The sequence below is a fragment of the Pleurodeles waltl genome, chromosome 9 (genome assembly GCF_031143425.1).
Source record: "Pleurodeles waltl isolate 20211129_DDA chromosome 9, aPleWal1.hap1.20221129, whole genome shotgun sequence".
Taxonomy (NCBI): Eukaryota; Metazoa; Chordata; class Amphibia; order Caudata; family Salamandridae; genus Pleurodeles; species Pleurodeles waltl.
The window spans coordinates 1,184,093,863-1,184,115,253 of NC_090448.1; positions in this window are offsets into that span (position 1 = coordinate 1,184,093,863).

Here is a 21,391-nt window from a genome sequence, read left to right on the forward strand (position 1 = left end):
TGAAGTGGGAGAGAGTAAATTCACACACTTTTCACGAGGAGTTCATAACACAAAATAAGGTCCACATTAATACTTGTCTGTCTCTGGAACCTGTTTGTGCCCATCTTGGAGCTGCTTATGAGTCTTCAAGTCGCGCTATTTCTGAGGCATTGACGTATGCTGAACACTCTAAAGCCGTAAAACCTCAACGCTGGTTTAACTCGGCCTGTGCGGCTGCCCATAGAGATTTAAAAATAGCTATTAAAACTATTCCATTTAGCCGTGACTTAGTTATAGAGGCTAGGGGTTGATATAAGTCAGTCCTTGACGATAGGAAGAATAAAATATGTACTAGAGCATGGGAAGATCTCATGGCAGCCACGGAATTGAGGGACCCCTCTCAATTTTGGAGGGTGGTTAATCATCCATATTTTTCAGGACAGGAGAATAGGGAGGATGACTGTCTGATACCAGAGGGGGTTTGGGTAGAACATTTCTCTTCTGTATTTCAGTCCACAAATGACCCTAATCATGGTACGGAGGTATGTGGCTCTCCGGCACTGGTTACTTCCATTCCAAATAAGAGTGGAATTTCATTTGAGATACACGAGATTGCCATAGCAATAAATAAAATGAAACCAGGTGAAAGCCCCCGGCCCTGATGGGGTACCAGTGGACTTATTCACATATCTACATGATTTGTGGGTTCCGATAATCACAAATGTTTTGAATAGTGCCATTCAAAGCTCTATTCCTTCATCATGGCTAATGGCAATAATTGTCCTGATATTTAAAAAAGGTACTAGGCTTGACCCCTTTTGTTACAGACCCATTTCTCTCATTGACTCTACGGCAAAGATCCTGGGGAGTGTCATCTTGAATCGGATCGAGGAGTGGGTGGCAAGTACAAATATCCTATCGCCAATTCAATATGGGTTTAAGCCTGGATTAGGTACAGTGGATCAGGCCCTAAACTTGCACCTTATTCTTAGCAAATATGTCATTGCTAAAAGGGAATCTATCCACTTAGCCTTTATAGACCAATCCAGTGCATTTGACACGGTGAACAGAGTGAAATTGTGGGCGCTAATGGACACAATGGGGGTTAAGCAAGATTTGTTGGATCTGATCAAACATTTATACTCTGATCTTACTATCTCACTTCAGTTTGGTCAACATGGTGAAAGGTTCCATCTCCTTGCATCCAATTGGGGTGTAAAACAGGGCTGTACTTTGGCACCTTTTTTATTTCTGCTATATATTAACGGCTTGTACAGTTATTTAGCCCAAAACGGTAAGGATTTCCCAAGAATTAGTTTTAGACAATTGCCGATTTTATTGTATGCTGATGATGCCGTTTTAATAGCCCGCACGACTAATGGCCTACACACACTTCTGGATCTTTTTTTAACGTATACACAAGAGCTTGATCTGAAAGTTAATTTTAAAAAGTCACATGTAATGATCTGTGGCCCTAGAAATACACTTACCAAATGTTTTAAAATGGGGGGAACACCCTAACAAAGGTAATAGATTTTTGTTATTTAGGTCTGTACCTAAGTTCCTCTTTGACATGGAAACCCCACTTGAATTTTAAGTTCCAGCAAATGGAAAGAAATGTTGAAGCAATTTTTCGCTTTGCTCGTAGACTACGGCACAGACCAGTTCATCAGATATTCACGCTCTATAAATCCAAATGTGTTTCAGCAGCGATTTACGGGGGTGGGCTTTTTGGATACACCAGCTCAATTACATTACAACGGGCGGAGAATAAATTTCTCCATCGACTACTTATTGTACCCAAGAATGTAGCGAATATCACATGTCATAAGGAGCTGGGAATCGGCTACATTACTGATCTGACAGGCATTGCCCCCCTTTTGCTATGGGTAAAAGTATGGTCAAATCCGGCGGCCATTTTAACACAGGATTGTGTAAAAGATTGTTCTTCGTTAGCAAACCACAACAAAATTCCATGGTTACATTTTATTCAAAATTGTTTTCGGAATTTGGACCTAGAGTTTATGGGGGTCATTCTGACCCTGGCGGCCGGTGACCGCCAGGGTCACCGACCACGGGAGCACCGCCAACAGGCTGGCGGTGCTCCCGAGGGCATTCTGACCGCGGCGGTTCAGCTGCGGTCAGAAAGGGTAAACCGGCGGTCTCCCGCCGGTTTACCACTGCCCTACAGAATCCTCCATGGCTGCGGAGCGCGCTCCGCAGCCATGGGGATTCTGACACCCCCTACCGCCATCCTGTTCCTGGCGGGTCTCCCGCCAGGAACAGGATGGCGGTAGTGGGTGCCGCGGGGACCCTGGGGGCCCCTGCAGTGCCCATGCCCATGGCATGGGCACTGCAGGGGCCCCCGTAAGAGGGCCCCGCAAAGTATTTCAGTGTCTGCAAAGCAGACACTGAAATACGCGACGGGTGCAACTGCACCCGTCGCACCCCTGCAACTACGCCGGCTCAATTCTGAGCCGGCGTCCTCGTTGCAGGGGCATTTCCTCTGGGCCGGCGGGCGCTCTTTTGGAGAGCGCCCGCCGGCCCAGAGGAAATGTCTGAATGGCCGCTGCGGTCTTCTGACCGCGGTGCGGTCATTTGGCGGCGGTACCTTGGCGGACGGCCTCCGCCGTCCGCCAAGGTCATAATCAGGCCCTATGTATCTTAATCCGGAGCTTATGCCTGCCAACGCGAAGAAAACTGTAAAATTCCGCCACAAGGAGTATGTCATGAATCTTAGATACCAAGTGGCAGAGAAACTGAGATCCTTTGAGTTATTTGTACAAATTTAATCTTCAAACTCGATAGAACCCTATTTTGTCTGGTTTCCGCTTCCCTCCCTATACTCTTTACTTGTACTTTTTAGATTTAATATGATTCATTTTAGAGTGGCGTTTCCAACAAAATGTGTGTGGGAAAAAACATTACCGCCATGTCCTTGTGACAACTTCTCGAAACAAAGCACTTGTCACTTTATTCTATTTTGTTCACTCTACTCAGTTCCTAGGAAGACTTTTATACTACCAATTTTGCACAACTTACATACTCTTTCTTATAAGGAAGGACTGATTGGTATACAAAGTCTTTCATCTAAACAAATGTGTAGTTCTATTTTAAGTTTTATCAAATCAGCTATTGCTATTAGAAATCATTATGAATTAATTGATGTGACTATTTGTTAGCGTAATTTTAAATATTGTTTTATTGCTGCATATGATCTTATAAGAATTAACTATTATCCTGATCTAGAAGTGCTAAGGGACATGTTTGGATTTTTAGTTTTGAAAATTAGCAGATTGAAGAAGTTTGTTTTTAGAGTTAAGCAATAAGTATTGTATTTCTTTTATGGTGATATATTTATATGCATGTGTAGTTTTATGGCAATATGCCGAATAACGTTTTTCTGACTGACTGACTGAGTAATTAATATCCCATTTCATCTATTTGTATATATTGTTTATTTATTTCACAGCCTTGACAATGTCTAGGAGACGAAACACGTGTCGGCTGTTTGCTGTTTGGATTTGTGCTTTATGTGGTCTTTGACTGGAACACTGACCACTTATTTTCACCTGTCAATAAATATCCAGTGTCACCTGTTCTTTGGACTTCGACTTTTTCTTGAATGACTACTTGGATCCACAACACGGAGTTTCACCTTGGGTGTGCTCTGGCCTTTTTGTTCACATTGTACAGACAACCACTCATTTGTTCCAGTTTGTGGTCTCTTGACACCTGAGGTGGCAGGTGCATGGCTAGCCTGGCACCCATAACTAGCTGCTGCTTGAAAAAGACTACTATTGATGGACATTTGACAAAACCTGTGTTGATGTGCGAGCGCATTGGCATTCTCCACCTTCTTCTTTTTGTATTCTACTTGTATGTATGTGTTTGTGTGGGATGGTTGTGCTGGAATCTGTATACATGCAACATATCCCATCTTAAACAAGCTCCTTAGATCATCATCGCATGGTTGACATGGTCTGACATATTTACATGGCTCAATATGTAAGCCAAATCAGCAGACAATGAATCAGTGATGGGTGATTTTATTGTGAAGCTACGAATACCAGAAAATATATGTGTCATGAATCAACCAAAAAGAAAATATGTGAAGGGGTTAGTCATGGTGAATGAACTAATTGGAGTAAATTCCACACCATTGGAAGACCAACGTCCAGACTACTTCTCCCACTGGAACTGGAATGTGGTTCGGGATCAGTTCACAGAGTGAATGTGTGGCACAAAAAAGAGGACATTAAGGAAGAGAGTTATTGCTGGCAGTGGTGGGTGTCCTGCCATCTGCATCTCCTGGATTCTTTGTTGGGTGTCCCCACTTGCCTGTCGGGTGGAGGGGGGTGATCTGCTGCTACAGAGGCAGGGGTGTCTGTGGCTGATTCTTCCTCTGGCAGGACCTCCCTTCCTGTGGCCAGCACCGATGTTGATGGGCCTGCTGTTGATGAGCCAAAGAAAAGGGTAGACTGGTTTTAAAAAGCCCTGCTCAGGGCGGTGTGTTTGTCCCTCAACAGCCCTATTGGGAGGCCATGTTGGAATTGTGGGCCTCCATCTGCTCACGCATGTCCCTTTGCATATCCCTCTGCAGCTGCTTGATTTCCCGGAGTTCAGTCAACACCAGGCCCTTCACGCCTTGGGAATCCTGATAAACCCCCAAGACGTGGCTGATGGTGTCCTGGCCAAGAGCAGCCCCAATGGCCTCACCCCACTGGCCCACAGCATCCCTCCAATGCACCCTACCCCCATGGGCCTGTGCTCTTGCGACAGGGTGCCCTCTCCTCGTTGTAAGAAGTGTTGTCCTGCAACTCAGAATCCAGGACTGTGGGCACAAGATGCTGGACACAGTACTAGGGACATAGGTTGGGGGGAGAATGGTTTCCTGTGATGTTGATAAAAAAAGGGCTGGGAGGTGACATTGTGACCACAGTGAGACTCACTGTTTCTGTCTGACCAGGTTGCTCAGATGGGCCAGAACTGTCCTCCACATCTAGAAGTCCAGGAGTTTCATCGTTACTGAGGGCTTCATTCAGGGGAGTAGTGGTAGTCTTTTCTGTGACCTCAGTGAGTCCAGCGGCAGCTCGACCTGTTGATGAAAAACTTGCATTGTTACTGGCTGAACTGTGACATCTACCTCCAAAGGTTTTGTATTACAGTAAGCAGAGACCTTGGCCAGATTTAAGTTGTAGGTAATCCAATTTTGCCAAGTAACCATGGTATAGGGTGATTTGATATAACATGTGTGAAGCATGCCAAACCATTTTGACACAAGCAACTGATGAGATGTGCAGACCAGCTGTGCTTTGGAAGATGGCCTGAAAATGACGTTTTACCACCAGTGAAGGCAAGGCAGTGGAGAGGCAAGATACGGCTTTGACCATTTGGAGGCCTAGTTGGGTGGGATGTAGGCAAACCCAGAACTTTCTGGTATATGTGACTAGAGTCATCATGTGCACAGTGCTGTGTCAATATGTCTGCTGCCAATACCAATCTGGTGATGGAACTTGAGGCCTTAGGAATGGGTAATGTGTCATTCCTATTCTCAATAGATACATCTTGGGATAGCAATTCAAGATAGAGCTAGGTAGACAGACACATCTCTGAGTTGAGCATAATCTGTATCTTGATCACTCCCAGGTCAGTAAACTTAAATTGAGAGTTAACAGACAGACTTCTATGGGCAAGCGAACACTGGGCTTGTGGTTTAGAGTTACAGAAACAGTGCCTATTGGCTTTGCAGTCATGTCACTCCCCCTACTATGCACACTATACAAATGGTATCCTCCCAGGTGAGAACACTTCGATTGAGAGATTACAAAAAAGGAATATTTGGACAAGTAAACACTGGGCTGGTGGTTGGAGTTACAAAAACAGGGCCTCATGGGAGCTGCAGTCATGTCACTCCCTCTACTACGCACACTATACAAATGGTATCCTTCCAGGTGAGAACACTTCAATTGAGAGATTACAATAAAGGAGTATTTGGACAAGTGCATACTGGGCTGGTGGTTGTAGTTACAGAAACAGGCCCTCCTGGGATTTGTTTTCAGGTCACTCCCTCTACTTTACATACTTGACTAATAGTATCCTCCCAGGTGAGTAAACAGCATTTGAGAGTTAACACACAGGTGTCTTTGGGCAAGTGAACACTGGGCTTGTGGTTGGAGTTACAGCAACTGGGCATATTGTGCTTTGCAGTCAGGTCACTCCCTCTACTACGCACACTAAACAAATGTTATCCTCACAGGTGAGAAAGCTTCAATTGAGACATTACAATAAAGGAGTATTTTGACAAGTGAGCACTGAGCTTGTGGTTGGAGTTACAGAAACAGGGTTTGAAAAACTCTAAAGAACCCCAGAGGACCTTCAGGCTTTGGAAATCGCCTCAGAACTCCCTCCAGAGTGGAGATACCACTCTACAACAGCAAGAAGCCAGCAACTCAGTGAGGGTCAATTCACTGACCAGCCACTAACTCCCAAACCAGAACTCACAGCTGGACCCGAAGACACACTGATGACTGTGAGGACAAACCCTGCAAGTGTGCCAGGTTTGGTGGCACTGCACCCTCCAATGATCAAACTGGACCAATACCCTAGGTATTGGTCAGCTAGCATCGGACATCAAGAAAACCTGCCTGCCCGGGCTGAAAAAGGACCAGATGGAAGCCCCAGTTGAGAGACTTCAGGAACACCCCGGACCTCCAGCCAGAGTGCCCCCAATGTTCTGCAAGCGAGCCTTGAACCAACTTACCTCCTGATCCAGAGAGCATCCTCGCGCACAACTCGTGGCTCACTGATTCGCTCTGCACCCGGCTGTCCTGCGCCCTGCAACAAAGAAACTGCTGTGCCCTAAGGGTCCCCTACCCCTTGCGACCTCAACACTCCAAGGGGATCCCAAGGAACAATCTTTAAACTTACCTGTGAAGTGCTTTGTCAAGTGGTCCCCCGCAGTGGCCCTGCACCAGCTCCAGAGAACTTTCATCACTGCTCCCACTGGAACCGTGAGCTGCCTGAACTTCTCTAGCTGGCACAGTGTGCCCACCAACGACCCTGACCAACCTGCAAAAGAAGAACTTGGTAAACTAACTGTACAATTTTATATGATAAGTGATCTTCCATTGATTCTGATGGTGCATAATTACGCACAAAAAGACTATTTTTATTAAACTTCAAAAAATCATATTCAAGAAGTACTTAACCAATTTTGATAATCTTGGTCTTAAAAATTACATAAAAATCTGAAGTATTTTTATAGATTGGTCTTGAGTTATTCCTTTGAATGTGTGAGTTGCATGCTTGATACTGTGAACACAACAAAAGCTTTGCACTTCTCCAAGATTGGCGTAACTGCTTGACCAAGCTACCTTAAAAATGAGAGCATTAGGGGAACTAGTTTGTTTCCCCTGTAAACCAATGTGCGGTTGCCTGGACCCCCTGCACAGTGTGCCTAGCTTTGCACACTACAGAGAGGGGCATCCTCCTACACACACACTATAAACATGGTATCCTCCCAGGTGAGTACACTTCAATTGGCAGTTGAGGAAAAGAGGTAGATAGACAAGTGCAGTCTGGGCTGGTGTTTAGAGTTACTGAAACAGTGCCTCCTGGGAGTTGCAGTCATGTCACTCCCTCTACTTCCCACACTTGACAAATGGTATCCTACGAGGTGAGTGCACTTCAACTGAGAGATTACAAAAAGGGTAAGTTGGCAAGTGAACACTGTGCTGGTGGTTGGAGTTAGAGAAACAGGGCCTCCTAGGACTTGTGGTCAGGTAACTCTCTCAAATACACACACTAGACACATTGTGGGTATTACATATCTGTAGGCAGCCTGCATTTAGGTTTGGGCATACATTTACATGTTGAGACATACCATGAGTACTGTGATGATTTGGTGCTATTGTGAGACATATGGCATGTGATGGGCCTTGGTAGCTGTGATGCCGGGTCCAACAATACAAACTGACAGTGTTTTATTCCGACTAGTGAATGTTGGTGAAGGACATGAACAAGACAGTGGTAAAAGCTGAGCTGTGAGAATGCAGGACATTGCATTTTTTGTAACAGTTTTTGTGTTGTGACTCACCAGACTCCAGTCCCCCCAGTATTTCTGTCAAGCCCTCAGGCTAAGATCTTCTCCTCCAAGGGAAAGAGTCCTAATGGGGCACTGGGAGGGCCACTGCCAATCTTCTTGACCTGCAGCTAGTGCCTGGAGACCAGGGAATGGACCTTGTCCCTCAGATCACTCGACTTCTTCCCAATGTCCTCCTTTGTGCGCAGGGTGGTGCCTACAGCGTTCACTCTGTCGACTATCCTGTCCCACATTTCCATTTTCCTACTGTGAAGAGTGTTCTAGACTTGGGCTTCAAACAATTGTGGCTCTACTTTCATCCATTATGACTTTCAACTCATCCTCTGAAAAACATGGATTTTTGGACTCTGACATGACTGAAAAATAGAGGAGGTGACAGTGACTAACTAAACAAGAAAAGTGAATATGGGGAAAATATAGACGATGTGTGTGAAGGGTGTAAAATGTGATGGTGGAAAAAAGGCTGCCTTATAATGAAAAATGGATGACAGGATGTGTGGTCTGTCGTGCAGTGGAAATGCAAAGGATTGTGGTGTGTGGAGGGGTGTGTTTTATAGTGTGCTTTGCAGGTGTGCGCACTTGACCAAAGTATGTCAGTAATGTTTTTTAATTCATCCAATGTGCACTTGTCTGTTACTTTGGTGGACACGGACCGCAGCATTCGACCGCCATTGGCTGACCATCGCAAGAAGACCGCCACGGTGACTGTGTGTTTGTAACAGGCTTTGCGGTTGGCCACAGGGCTGGAGGTTGGACCGCCTAGTTACAAGCCACCACTCCACTGTCATTCTGCCTTTTTTGCTTGGCGGGTGACGGTCCTGCCTCTATAGTTCATAATACAGCGGTCTTGGGACTGCTGGCACAGCCGTCTTTTTAGGACCGCCAAAATGGCAGTATGGCAGTCAAACCATCAAACTTGCAATCAGGCCCTAACAATCTTCTTAATTTAAGAATGATATTGCAGTTCACAAAATGGTGACTCTATTGAGAGTAATCGTAGTATTTGCTTTTATCCTTACACACTTCTCAGAAAATGTGTAAAGATTTTTAATGGGCCTGACAGGAAAGTGAAGTATGCCACTTGATAAAATATTATTTATAATTTCATTTTTTTTTTTTTTTAAAGCCTAAAATTATTTTTCTATCACCCAAAAATAAGTTGCCCTGAAATTTCTATTTAAGAATTTTTGAGAACTTTATTCTTTTTAGGAGAGTGGGGGAGTAAAAATCTGACTGATTTTGGCTAACGTGCTTTAGGGTGTATCCTTTCGATAACCCTTGATTTGTGCCATTTTTCCACAATTTCCAGTTGTCAAAAAATCTTTTGGCATAACTTACAAACTAATATACATAAGTTACAATGTGTATATTACTCAGTCATGTATATTTTGAGCACCCATAACTGATATCAATACAGTTTAATACAATGAAATAAACACACTAGAAAAATATATTCTAAATAAATGGACTACAATGTTGATTATACCATCTATACTCGCTCCAAATTACATATTGACCGTGATTAAAAAATAAATATGTAAGCCATGACATGACACCTATATTAGACGCAAAATTGTAAATAAAACTTTAGCTTACAAATGTACTGCAGCACAAACATGTCATGTATGATATTACATTATTTTTTATAATATCAGTTATGTTTTTAGTTTAATTAAAAATGTAAAAGTGGAGTACTGGTATGCAATTATGCTATGTTACACATTTTCTTACAACTATTCACAAAATCTTAACAGGGCACTTGCAAGTTTTTGTCAATACCAAACTACATAAAAAAATAACTTGAGTTTTTTTTTACATTAGGGGCACTCTTAAGTCTGTTCCTAAACTTACTAAATTTTCCCATAGTGTTTTATAAAATGTAAATTACTATTATTAGTTTGTTTTTATTGAATTAATATTTACAATTTAATATTGCATTTATTTTAAAATTAATCTTGGTATATCTTTTTGTTTGAATTTATTTTAAAGTTATACTGCTATCTTTCCACGTTCTTTATTACACATATTTAGTTTTATTAGTCTACACAGCTCTCTGTAGGGAAAAATCCTGAATTTTTTTTGTTTTTCCTTCCAACCTATGCTGTCTTCCTGTGCTGGACCTTAGGACTCTGAACACTTCCCTATTGTCTGGCAGCGGGGAAGCGAGGCCGACGCCCAACCGAGGATAGGGTAAGGGGGGGAGGATATGGCTGGAATGCCGACCCTTGGTGGCCCGTGCGATAGGTGCACTAGATACCCGGGGGCTAGTGGGAGGAGGGTTAAGGCCCTAGTTGCGAGGGGAATTTGGCTACCCTCACTGGCAACCCCATGGGCCACATCTGAGGCCTGACTGAGTAGGCCTGCGGGCACTCAGGCTCAGAATAAGAATCTTGAGAGGGAGACCAGACCTGCGTGGGCTCTACATCGTCCCTGGAGGGCCCCAGTAGAGAGGTCGGTGATCGGCATTGAGCCAGATGGGCACCTTCCAAATGACATGCCACGATAGGGGTGGATCCCCCAGGGGAGGGGAACCCCTTCCGGAAGGGAGCCGGCCAGATCCCAAGATGGGAAGCCGGTTCCCTGATACGTGGCCATGGGCCACAAGCACTGGCCCCCTGTACTCCCCAAGTGGGGAGACCCCGCTGGCCAGCATGGGTGGGACCAGCCATTTTTGGATCCGGAGTGTGCTTCAGGCATGGAGGGTTGGGTAAAATACAGGCCCGGCACAGCCGGCCCTTACCAGCATACCCACGTGCTGGACACCCCATGCGGTAAGGTGGTGCAGTAGCCCAGAAGGTGCCTAACTGCAGCTGGGCACCATACGATTCATAATCCTAGGAGCTCAGAACACTTACCCTCTGCCAATGTAGGATGAAAGTGCCCACGCCATCCATACAGGTTACATACTGGCACCGTCAGCCGTCGGTGGGTTTGAGGACCCAGGCCGGGCCCGGTATGGATGGGAGTTGGCCTCTTCAACCCAGGCGTCCATGTCTACGACAGGGTGGGGTGGCTCCTATGTGGATGTGCACATGGCCGAAGTGACAACGGCATGCATATTTACGCACAAGCATTCATGATAGGAACGGAACCTGAGGGCTCAGGCCTACCAAGGCACACAGGCACCATGGTGGAGGCTGTAACCAAAGTGTCACCTACCTTGGCAGGTTGGTGTGTGTGCTAGGGCACCCACGAGTGTTTGCACTGCCAATGAGAGCTGCTCTACCCATATAGGGATATAGGACACCCAGACTTATTAAGTCTGGTTGCAATTAGGGATTGCAGGGGAGCAGCCTCATACTGAGTGGTATCATTGTACTCGTGATGACAAGCATGAGCCATTGGTAACAGTAGCTTTGTCACCCCCGGCTAAAACATGCCATTTCTGGGAAGTGGGCTTTCCAGGCGTTGGGACTGGTTCTGGTGCGCCATAAATTATGCTTCATTAAAGGGGTCCCAGGAGAAGAGAACATCTGCACATTCCCCAGATGACAGCTATAAAGATTGTGCATTCAGAATGACAGATCCCTGCCATATGAGGCCTGGTGAGATAGATGGGGGGAGAGGTTGTGACACTTGGCCTCCCAGACCCAGAGCCTAGCACCCATAAAGATAAAGATCTGCATTCCGGTGTACTGTGCCCATTCATAGATTGGAACCTGCGGAGATGTAGGTACAACCCGAGAAGTGCTTTAAGTGGCCTAGTATTGCACGACAGAACTTGTGTCTACTGTGTTCGTTCTGAGAGTCCAGTACTGCTAAGGTCATTGCATACTGGGCAGAGCACCTCAACCCAAAGAGGTATGAAAAACAAGTCCTGAATGGAACCAGAAGGTCTGGTGCAGTTCAAGTCATCATGCACCAGATTAGTGTCTTCTGTTGAGAGGGGTACGACGCTAGGAGTAGGTTGAAGAAACCTGGTGCTGTCCAGGAACCCCCTGTCATCGGGGGCACAGCACTGAGCATTTTCTACATGGGATTGAACCTGTCTGGGGCCACTGGAAGTTCATTGGCACCAGACATGGTACCTCCAATCCGGAAACACAGACCTGGTAACCTGTTGTGTGCAACCTGAAATGTTGAGGGCAGGTTGAGTCAACATGCCCCAACGCCGCCTCTCCATTCCAGAGGTGCTGAATTTGGTTCTTTTTGGTAACACTGGATTGTCTGGCGGAGATGGATGCCTCTGAGTCTAACAGGTGGCCCCGTTGACCATCCCCTGTGTTTTACAGACCTCCGAGTGAACCTCACTGTGGTGCCCCCCATTGTGTAGTTATGGTTCAGATGCACTTTTAATTGGAAAGGCAATTTCCGATATGCAAAGTTAGAACTTTGCTCTCTATTTGGCAGCGGTATGCACCCTGTCCAAGTAGGGACCACAATCCTAATCAGGGCAAGGAAAAATACACAACCTAAATTAACCTGTGCACACTCTCTGGTAGCTCAGCGCAGAGCAGGCAGGATTAACTTAGAAGGCAATGTGTAAAGCATTTGTGCAACACATACACAGTAATCACAGGAGGTACACCACAAAATGACTCCACACAGGTGTAGAAAAATAAAGCTTGTTTATCTGCACAAATCAAGATCAATGCAACAAAAATAAAATTTCTTAATTATTAGATAGTCACTTTTTAGGATTAAACAAAACAAGGATGAGGAGCGATTATGGGATAAAGACGTGGTGCCAGGAACTTCGTGACGCAAGTGACTGTTGCCTTCATAGAATACGGTAATTTCCGGGGTGCGCTCTTCTTGGACCGTGGCTGAGTGTTATGTTCCCCGGTAAGGTTTTCACCCTGCACAGACACAAAGAAGTTGGGGAGACCGTGGGGGAATTGCAAGGTGGGGCCTGCGGCACTAGGGGAAACAATGCCATGGCTATGGCCCTTGTAGGTTGAAGTAGGTGGTAAAGTGCAACAAAGCTGCTTCGGGTCTTTGATGGAAGCAGGCGGTAAAGTGTAACAAAAGGCTCAGGGTCTTTGATGGAAGCGGGCGGTAACGTGCCACAAAGCCGCTCAGGGTAGTTGATGAAAGTAGGTGACAAAGTACAGCAAAGCCACTCAAGGATGTCAATGAGAGCGTGCAGCAAAGTGCATCAAAGCCACTTGGGGTTGTCGATGAGAGCAGGCGGCAAAGTACAGCAAAGTCGCTCTGGGTTTTTGAGGAGAGTGGGTGGCAAAGTACAGCAAAGACGCTCGGGGTTGTTGATGAAAGTGGGTGGCAAAGTAAAGCAAAGTCTCTCTGGGTTGTTGATGAAAGCGGGTGGCAAAGTACAGCAAAGATGCTCAGGATTGTTTATGAAAACAGGCGGCAAAGTACAGCAAAGGCCGCTCTGGGTCTTTGATGTCCCGGAGACACTTGGTAGAACCGGAAGCAAGTCAGCAAGCCCTTAGAGTCACTGTGGGGCTAGTGGATGTGTCCTGGGCTACCAGTCAGAGATCAGCCTGGCAGAGCAGCAGGGCAGGGAAGCAGTTCCTGTGAACATTCAATCTGGGCAGAGTGACAATCCTGGCACACAGCAGTCTTTATTCCAGTAGTGTTTCCTTGAGTCCACAAGTGTACTACTTTTAGTGGGTCAGAGACCTAGTACTTATGCTAAAAAGTGCCTTTGATGTGGGGAAGGACTTCAAAAGGTTTCTGTGAAGTGCACAGGTGCCCCTTTCAGCTGAGCCCTGGCTCCAAACTATGAATGAGGGGTAATCAGGCCCTTTGTGTATGCTCTGGCCTCTACCCTTTGAGTAAGTGGGTGCCTTCCCAGCCTCCACCCCATGAAGACTCATAAGTATGCAGATGAATGCAGCTGAGTATCCTGTGTTGTGAGTGTCTGAAGGGAATGCACAAGTGCAGCTGTTACCTAACCGAGGCCAGGCATGTACTGGAGATAGCCTGTAGGCATGGAGGACAGTAAGGGCAGAGTAATGTCCACTTTCTATAGTAATGAACAGTCTGACATTATCAGTAAAGAGGATTTATCATGACCATTCCAATGATACTAAACATGATGCAGCTACTCTTGTCAGACGAGGAATTACACCTTAAAAAGTATTATAAGGAATTCCCAATGCTGGTCTATGGGAGAGGCCGGACTCACAGTAATGAAAAACAGACTTAAAAGTACAAGACTTGCATTTTACTTACAGGTCACCATGCCCTACGGGCTACCTAGGGTCTACCTTAGCGGTGACTTATATGCAAGAAAAGGGGAGTATAAGGCTTGGCAGAGGTTTTGAATGCTACATCGGGGTCGCAGTGAGACTGTACACACAGGCTCTACAGTGCAGGCTTGTGACGTGTTTATAGGACTACCTAAGCGGGTGGCACAACCAGTGCTGCAGGCCCACCAGTAGCATTTAGTTTGAAGGCCCTGGGTATATGGTATTGTAGCGTGTAGCCATTTTAGTTATAGCTTCATACACGTTATTTTAGCAAACTGGGCCTGCCGCTGTGCACTTTAACCTAGACATATTTTATTCAGCTTTGTTTTATTATTTTAACAATAGCCACATTTGCAGTCTTGTTTTATTTTTCTCTATCTAGCTGTTCTTTGCCTAGGCCAGCACTGCGTTCTTAAACAAGACATTTCTTTCACTCTGTGCTTTTCTCAAGGCTGCAGTAAGATAGGTTTCTGGCAAAAGTGGTACGCTTTGTCTCTAATGTTCATAGAAACATACACACTCTTACGTGGGGATCCTTTCTTGGAACATCAGCTGTTTTATTATAAAAACACTACTTTGACCCATGTACATTACAGGGAGATTCCACCCAGATGACCACAACTGTATGCTGACTGCTGAGTGCTTCGCTGCAGCTGCTTATGTAGACTACAGGCCTCCTACTCAGGTATGGGGGATGATGTCTCCCCAGTGGAACCTGAAGGGCAGTATTAGAGCTTAACATGCTGTGCTCTAACATAGCCTAGGTAGGGCTATTCTTAACGATCGTAGTGACAATATGGTAGTGTTATTTCTATGCTTTACTCTCTTTGTCACAATTTTAATCCTGTCATGCTTCATCGTCCTAGTTGTTGCATTACATGCTTTATTATCTAAGATGCAGTTACTTCAGTAAAACCTTATTGAACTCTATTCCGCCTATGATTGTCCTTGCATATGTGAGACAAATGTAACTGAGAGAAACGGATGAGATCTGAGTCACCACGATTTCCCTGAGCGGTCAATTGTGTCATGGGCTTGTTTGCCCAATCATCCCTGCTCTTGGGTGGAGATGAGCCACTGCTAGTTAGCCAGAACAAAAACCGGATTAGGCAAACGGGTGTCACCTGTAGTGGGTTCAGACTCAGTCCCTCACAGTGCAAGTGATTCTGCCGCCAAATCCAGTAGTCTCATTAGAATAATGAGAGTCTACACGACAGTATACCACTTTACAAGGGACTTACATGTAAATTAAATATGCCAATTGTGGATACACCAATGATACCATGTTTTAGGGGAGACGCACATGCACTTTAGTACTGGGTAGCAGTGTTAAATTGCTTAGAGTCTTAAGGCCAACAAAAAGTTACAGCAACAAAACAGGAGGTAGAACCACCCTAAGGATGCCAGGTCTAACATATACCCTTTGACCCATGAAAAATCTATACAAAAATTGGCTACTGTTTGGCGTAGTAAGATAACATCTGGTAAGCCAATTTAGGTGAAGATAAGTGCAAGGAAAAAAGGTTAAGTGGGGAAGGGTGAAAAAGGTGTGTTTTCCCATTGTAAATCCCATAGGAAATTGTGCTAGGGCCTACCGCAAAAAACACTGATTGGGTTTAAGCCAAACTTGACGTGAAAGTAGAGTTTTACCCAGAAATTGAATTTCCATTGGATTGATGAAAATCAGTTCAGTACTTTTACAGCTATAACCCTTCTAAAAAGGTACCGGGGGCTTGAGAGGGTCAACACTTTTGTATATTTCTGCAGTTTAAAATAGGGAGTAAAAAAAAATCGCAACTCTTGTCAATCACATTTATATTTTTTAACAAAGGTGACTGGCTGGTCAAGGGATGAAGAAAACAGAGGTTAAAGGGATGTTATAGTTAGGTAAAAATTTCTGTGCCAACGTAAAATTTAATTCTTAAAAAACAGTGAAATTCACCAGTTTATGGGGGTTAAATGACGCAGCGGTGATTCCAACTTTCCCGCTGGGCAGCCGGGTGATCTCAAGAAGATCGCCCGCCGGCCCAGCGGGAAAGCCCCTGCAAAGAGGAAGCCGGCTCCGAATGGAGCCGGCGGATTTGCAGGGGTGCGACGGGTGCAGTGGCACCCGTCGCGATTTTCAGTGTCTGCAAAGCAGACACTGAAAATCGTTATGGGGCCCTGTTAGGGGGCCCCTGCACTGCCCATGCCAGTGGCATGGGCAGTGCAGGGGCCCCCAGGGGCCCCACGACACCCATTCCCGTCATCCTGTTCCTGGCGGTAAAAACCGCCAGGAACAGGATGGCGGGAAGGGGGTCGGAATCCCCATGGCGGCGCTGCAAGCAGCGCCGCCATGGAGGATTCCCTGGGCCAGGGGTAAACCGACGGGAAAACGCCGGTTCCCCTTTTTCTGATCGCGGCTTTACCGCCGTGGTCAGAATGGCCCAGGAAGCACCGCCAGCCTGTTGGCAGTGCTTCCGTGGTCGTTGACCCTGGCGGTCAATCAAAGCTGGCATCAACAAAAGGCAAAACGTTAGGGGGTAACCATGCCAACAGTGGCATTTTCCTACACCCCTGCAGTAAGTCAGCCCCTGCCGGGGGAGGAGGGGCTGTGCAGCTCCCTCTCCAAGCCACTGTTGGCCCGGGGAACCCCATCTCCTGGGGCCTTTTGCTTTTAAGAAGAGGAAGTTGTGCACATGGCCCCCTCCCCGAGTCACTACTGGCCTTGGGGTCTTTTTTTTAAGGGGGGAATGCGCCCTCACCCAACTAACAATTAGCACCAGTGAGCCTCACGTGGCGAAAAATATATTTTTAGGGGATAGGGGCCCCCTCACTGACCTCCAATGGATCTCAGAGACCCCATACTTGAATTAAAGGGTGGGGGGTGGCCCCCCTCCCCAAGCCTTAAAAGGCTCCAGGGACCCCACACCTTGGGCTACATACAATACTGTTAGGGGAGGGGGCGTGTGACCCCTAGCCCAAAATGAACCTGTGGTGACTCCATCCTCCAGTGCCAAACATAATATTGTGGGTTCTAGGAGGACCCACAGGGCCCTCACGGCCCCAGCTGCCTCCACACTGGAGCTGGCACTGCTCCCAGCTACTTCTGCTTTCTCCTGCTGGGTGGGAGCAATCACAGTTTTCCTGCCAGCAAGATAATGGGTAGGGAAACAGAAGTGTGCTCTCATTCGGCAGGAGCAATGTCAAAGCTCCCTCCAGGTAGAAGCAGACTTCTTTCCCTGCTCACGGTGCTGCGGCCAGGGGACAGTACTGAGCCCCGGGAATGAGTTCCCTTGGATACCATTCAAAGGCTGGCCCAGGGGGATAGTCTCCCTAGGGCCTTGCAAGCCTTGGGGTGGGCTAAGCAATTCTCCACTAAAGCTATTGCTTGGTCCTGGAGGATGGGTCTCAGAGCCCATTTGAGCTGAGGTAGGAAGGTCATTGCCCCCTCCATATTTTGATTATTTTCAGCCTGAGGATGGGGTCCCAGGGGACTTTTAAGGCTCGGAAAGGGGGGGCCACGTGCCCCTCTCCTTTTAAATGACTTGGCTCAGGAGCATGGCGTCCCCGTGGCCCACCTGCGGCTCAGGTAAGGGGGGGGCACATGCCCCCTCCCCATATAATACTTTTTTTAAAAAAAGATTTGCAATCCCACATGTCTCCTGCTGGATCTTAACTTTTTTTTAAATATATATATTTTGGCTACAGTCGGGGGAGGAGGGTATACCTTCCCTGCACCCTTATACTACCTTTCACCCTTATCATTTTTATTAATACAACTCAGGACAGAGGACTAAGGCCCTCATTCCGAACCTGGCGGTTTGAAACCGCCAGGGTGGAGGGCAGAGGAAGCACCGCCAACAGGCTGTCAGAAAAGGGGAACCGGCGGTTTCCCGCCGGTTTACCCCTGGCCCAGGGAATCCTCCATGGCGGCGCTGCTTGCAGCGCCGCCATGGGGATTCCGACCCCCTTCCCGCCAGCCGGTGCGGTCTTTTGGCGGTTTCCGCCGCCCGCCGGGGTCGGAATGATGCCCTAAGTGTCGGGGTCCTTTAGTGACTGCCAGAAACATTTTTCTTCATGTTGCTGGTAGCCAATCAGAGCACTTGCTCCCATGGAAGCAAATTGGCCCAAGAGAAGAAAATCTCCCTGGGCCAATTAGAATGCTCTATTTTTTAAATTGACTTTGAGGGACTCTCACAAGAGTCCAGAACTGCTGAGCAGATTTATACCAAATCACAACAAGCACGCTTTCTGGACTAAAATCTAGCTTCCTGCCAAATTTGAAGTAATTCCATTCAGTAGTTTTTGCACTGTGACTTTACAAAAAGTGTATGGAAAATGCATGGGGATTTTTTCCGTTTTAGGTCCTCCCCCTTTTCTCAGCTCCTGCTTGACAGATTTCCCTGAATCTTTCCATCCATGCACGAACTAGGAAAAAAAGAGCACTTTTTTTGGAAAGTTTTCGCCAAAGTTATTATCAAACCAAAAAAGGAAATTGCTGTGGAAATGCAGACCGAATTGTAACTACCCACTGGTAACCTCCACCAAAGGGTAATATATTATATATATATATATATATATATATATATATATATATATATATATAAAACCTAGTAGTGGTCACCGCTAGGTAGTTATAGTTGGGTCTTCTGCTTAGTTGGTGTAAACACGTTCAGTAGTTTTTGAGTAATGTAGGGAAATCCAAATGTGTATACCTCTGGCTGCAGCGTCTTCGCAAATAATTAGCAAATTTTTTGCGGATGCATGTGCGAAAGGAAGCGCTGTAATTGGCTGACCACAACCTGACTAGACAGTTGCGTCGCTATTTTATTTCGGGGGACACGGTCCCCAGGGAGGTAAATCCTAATTGAAAGTGGCATAAGGGGTCATGGTGCAGGTACCCTGACCCCTGGGGTGTGATATAGGTGTGTTTTAGGGGCAAATTATGGGCTTCAAATAATTTAGCATTTTCATGCATGGTATTCGTGAAAATTCGCAAATTTTCACAGATTATTAGCGAACTATTTGCAAATATGAAAAGAATTGCAAGAAACATCACAGACACATTCATACAGTAATTCATTCAGTCATACATGCACTCAGAGACTCACGCACCCACTCACACACCCACTCAGACACTCATCCACCCACTTAGACCCACTCATAGACTCACACAGCCAATTTCAGACCCAGACACTCACACACCCACTCACAGATCCTCTGACAGAGACAGGTCCTGTGGTCAACCTGCGCTGTGCACAGCCAAAGGGCACGTGTGGCACGGGGTTGGGTGGTTATAAGTGCTTGACTACAAGGCCTGGCTGCAGTTCAGGCCTTGCGACCAAACCCTGCTGCGCACAGCCTTTCGGGGGTTGGATTAAAGTATAGTAATTAAAATTACTTTACGTTAAAAAAAACATAGAAATTCACTGAAAAAAACAAAGGTTAAAAGGATGTTCTAGTTACTCCTACAAAACCATAGAAATTCAGCAGTTATAGTTTACAGTTCTTTTAACTAACTGTAATTAACGCACTTTCTATGGTTTTATTAACGTAAAGTTATTTTCATTACGATAAATCCAACCACCACTTTGCATGGTCAGATCTGGTTGGCCACAGGGCCTGGCCTCAGGCCAGCGCACAACCTGGCATTGCGCACGGGCTTTGGCCGTGTGGAGCAGTAGTTGGCCGCAGGGCCAGGCCTGTAGCCAGGCCCTGGGGCCAACCACTATATCCACCCAATCCCACTCTGCGTGCGTCCTTTTCCAGTGCATAGCGGGGGTTGGCCGCAAGGCCTGGCCTCTAGCCAGGCTCTGCACCCAACCCCTATAGCCACCCAACCTGTGCACAGCGTGGGTTGACCACAGTTCTGCAGCACCCCCCCTCCCCAGACCGATCTCGGTCCCTGGGACCCCATCCCCTGGGGTCCAGCCTATACTTTTTTTTGCGGTAGGGGGGCCACGCGACCACCCTCACCAGGCCTATCTCGGCCTCAGGGACCCCATCCCCAGTGGTCCGGCCTAAATATTGAAATTTTGGGGGGGGGAGTGTCCGCACAAGCCCCCTCCCAAGGGTTGATCTTGGCCCCGGGGACCTCATCCCCCGGGTCCTGGGCAGGTGACCTGGGTGCCCCCTAGGGCACCCAGTCACAATGTTGGGGACTGTGGAGGGAGACTGGAGGCCATCTTGGTCCAAGCCTGCTCCCCACTTCCTGAGGGAGCTGGCATTGCTCCCCCCACATTTATTTATTTAAAGCCCTAGGGAGGGGGCGGTCTCTGGTGCTGCAGGGGGGCTGTCCTGCCCCCCCCCACAATTTATTTATTTAAAGCACCAGGGAGGTGCCGGTCCCTGGGGCTGAGGGGGGGGGCAGCCCCCCCCCCATTCCCCATTAAAAAAGGCAATGCACCAGGGACTTGGCACACCCGGGGGCTTCAGAATTTACAAGCAAGCTTTTGTTAAATTTTGGCTACAAATTCACAAATGTGTTGCAAATTTGTAACACAAATTTTACAAAAATTGTTTTATGCCCTAAGGTGTCCCCTTTGGACCCCACACCAGAGCCAAGGGGTCAGAGTCCCAAGATGGCTGCCAACACTTTCTGAGTGAAATGTTGGCAGCCAATCTGACCTGTGTATTTGTCTGCATGAGCTTGTTATTATTTGAAAATCCTTTGTGCCTCTAGATATCTATATTTCTTTTTCTTTTACTATCTCGGAAGCTATTGAACGTATTTACACCAAAGAAGAAAAAGCCATCTTTCTGTACCAAAAGCTAAATTTGTGCCAAATTTGCTGTAATTCTGTTCAGCAGTTCAGGCTGTAGTCGTGTTCAAAATACCTATGAGAATTAATATTGGAAACACAACTTTTTTGATCCCCCCTCCCTTTTTCCTGCCCCTGCTTAACGGATCACCATGAACCTTCCCATTTAGAACAAGATTCTCTAGAACACTTTTTTGGGAACATTTTGTGAAGATTTGTCAAACAGCGCCAAAGATATAGGCAAGTCAAAAAACGTTTTTTTCTATGGAAACATGGTCTGTGATCTAAGAACACCACTCGTAGATGAGTAGTTTCTATGTATGTTTATGTGATTTTCATTGACTCAGCAGCCCTGATGAAGCGCCTGTGACGTGAAACACATGTTGGCTGTAGCTGGTATATGTTGC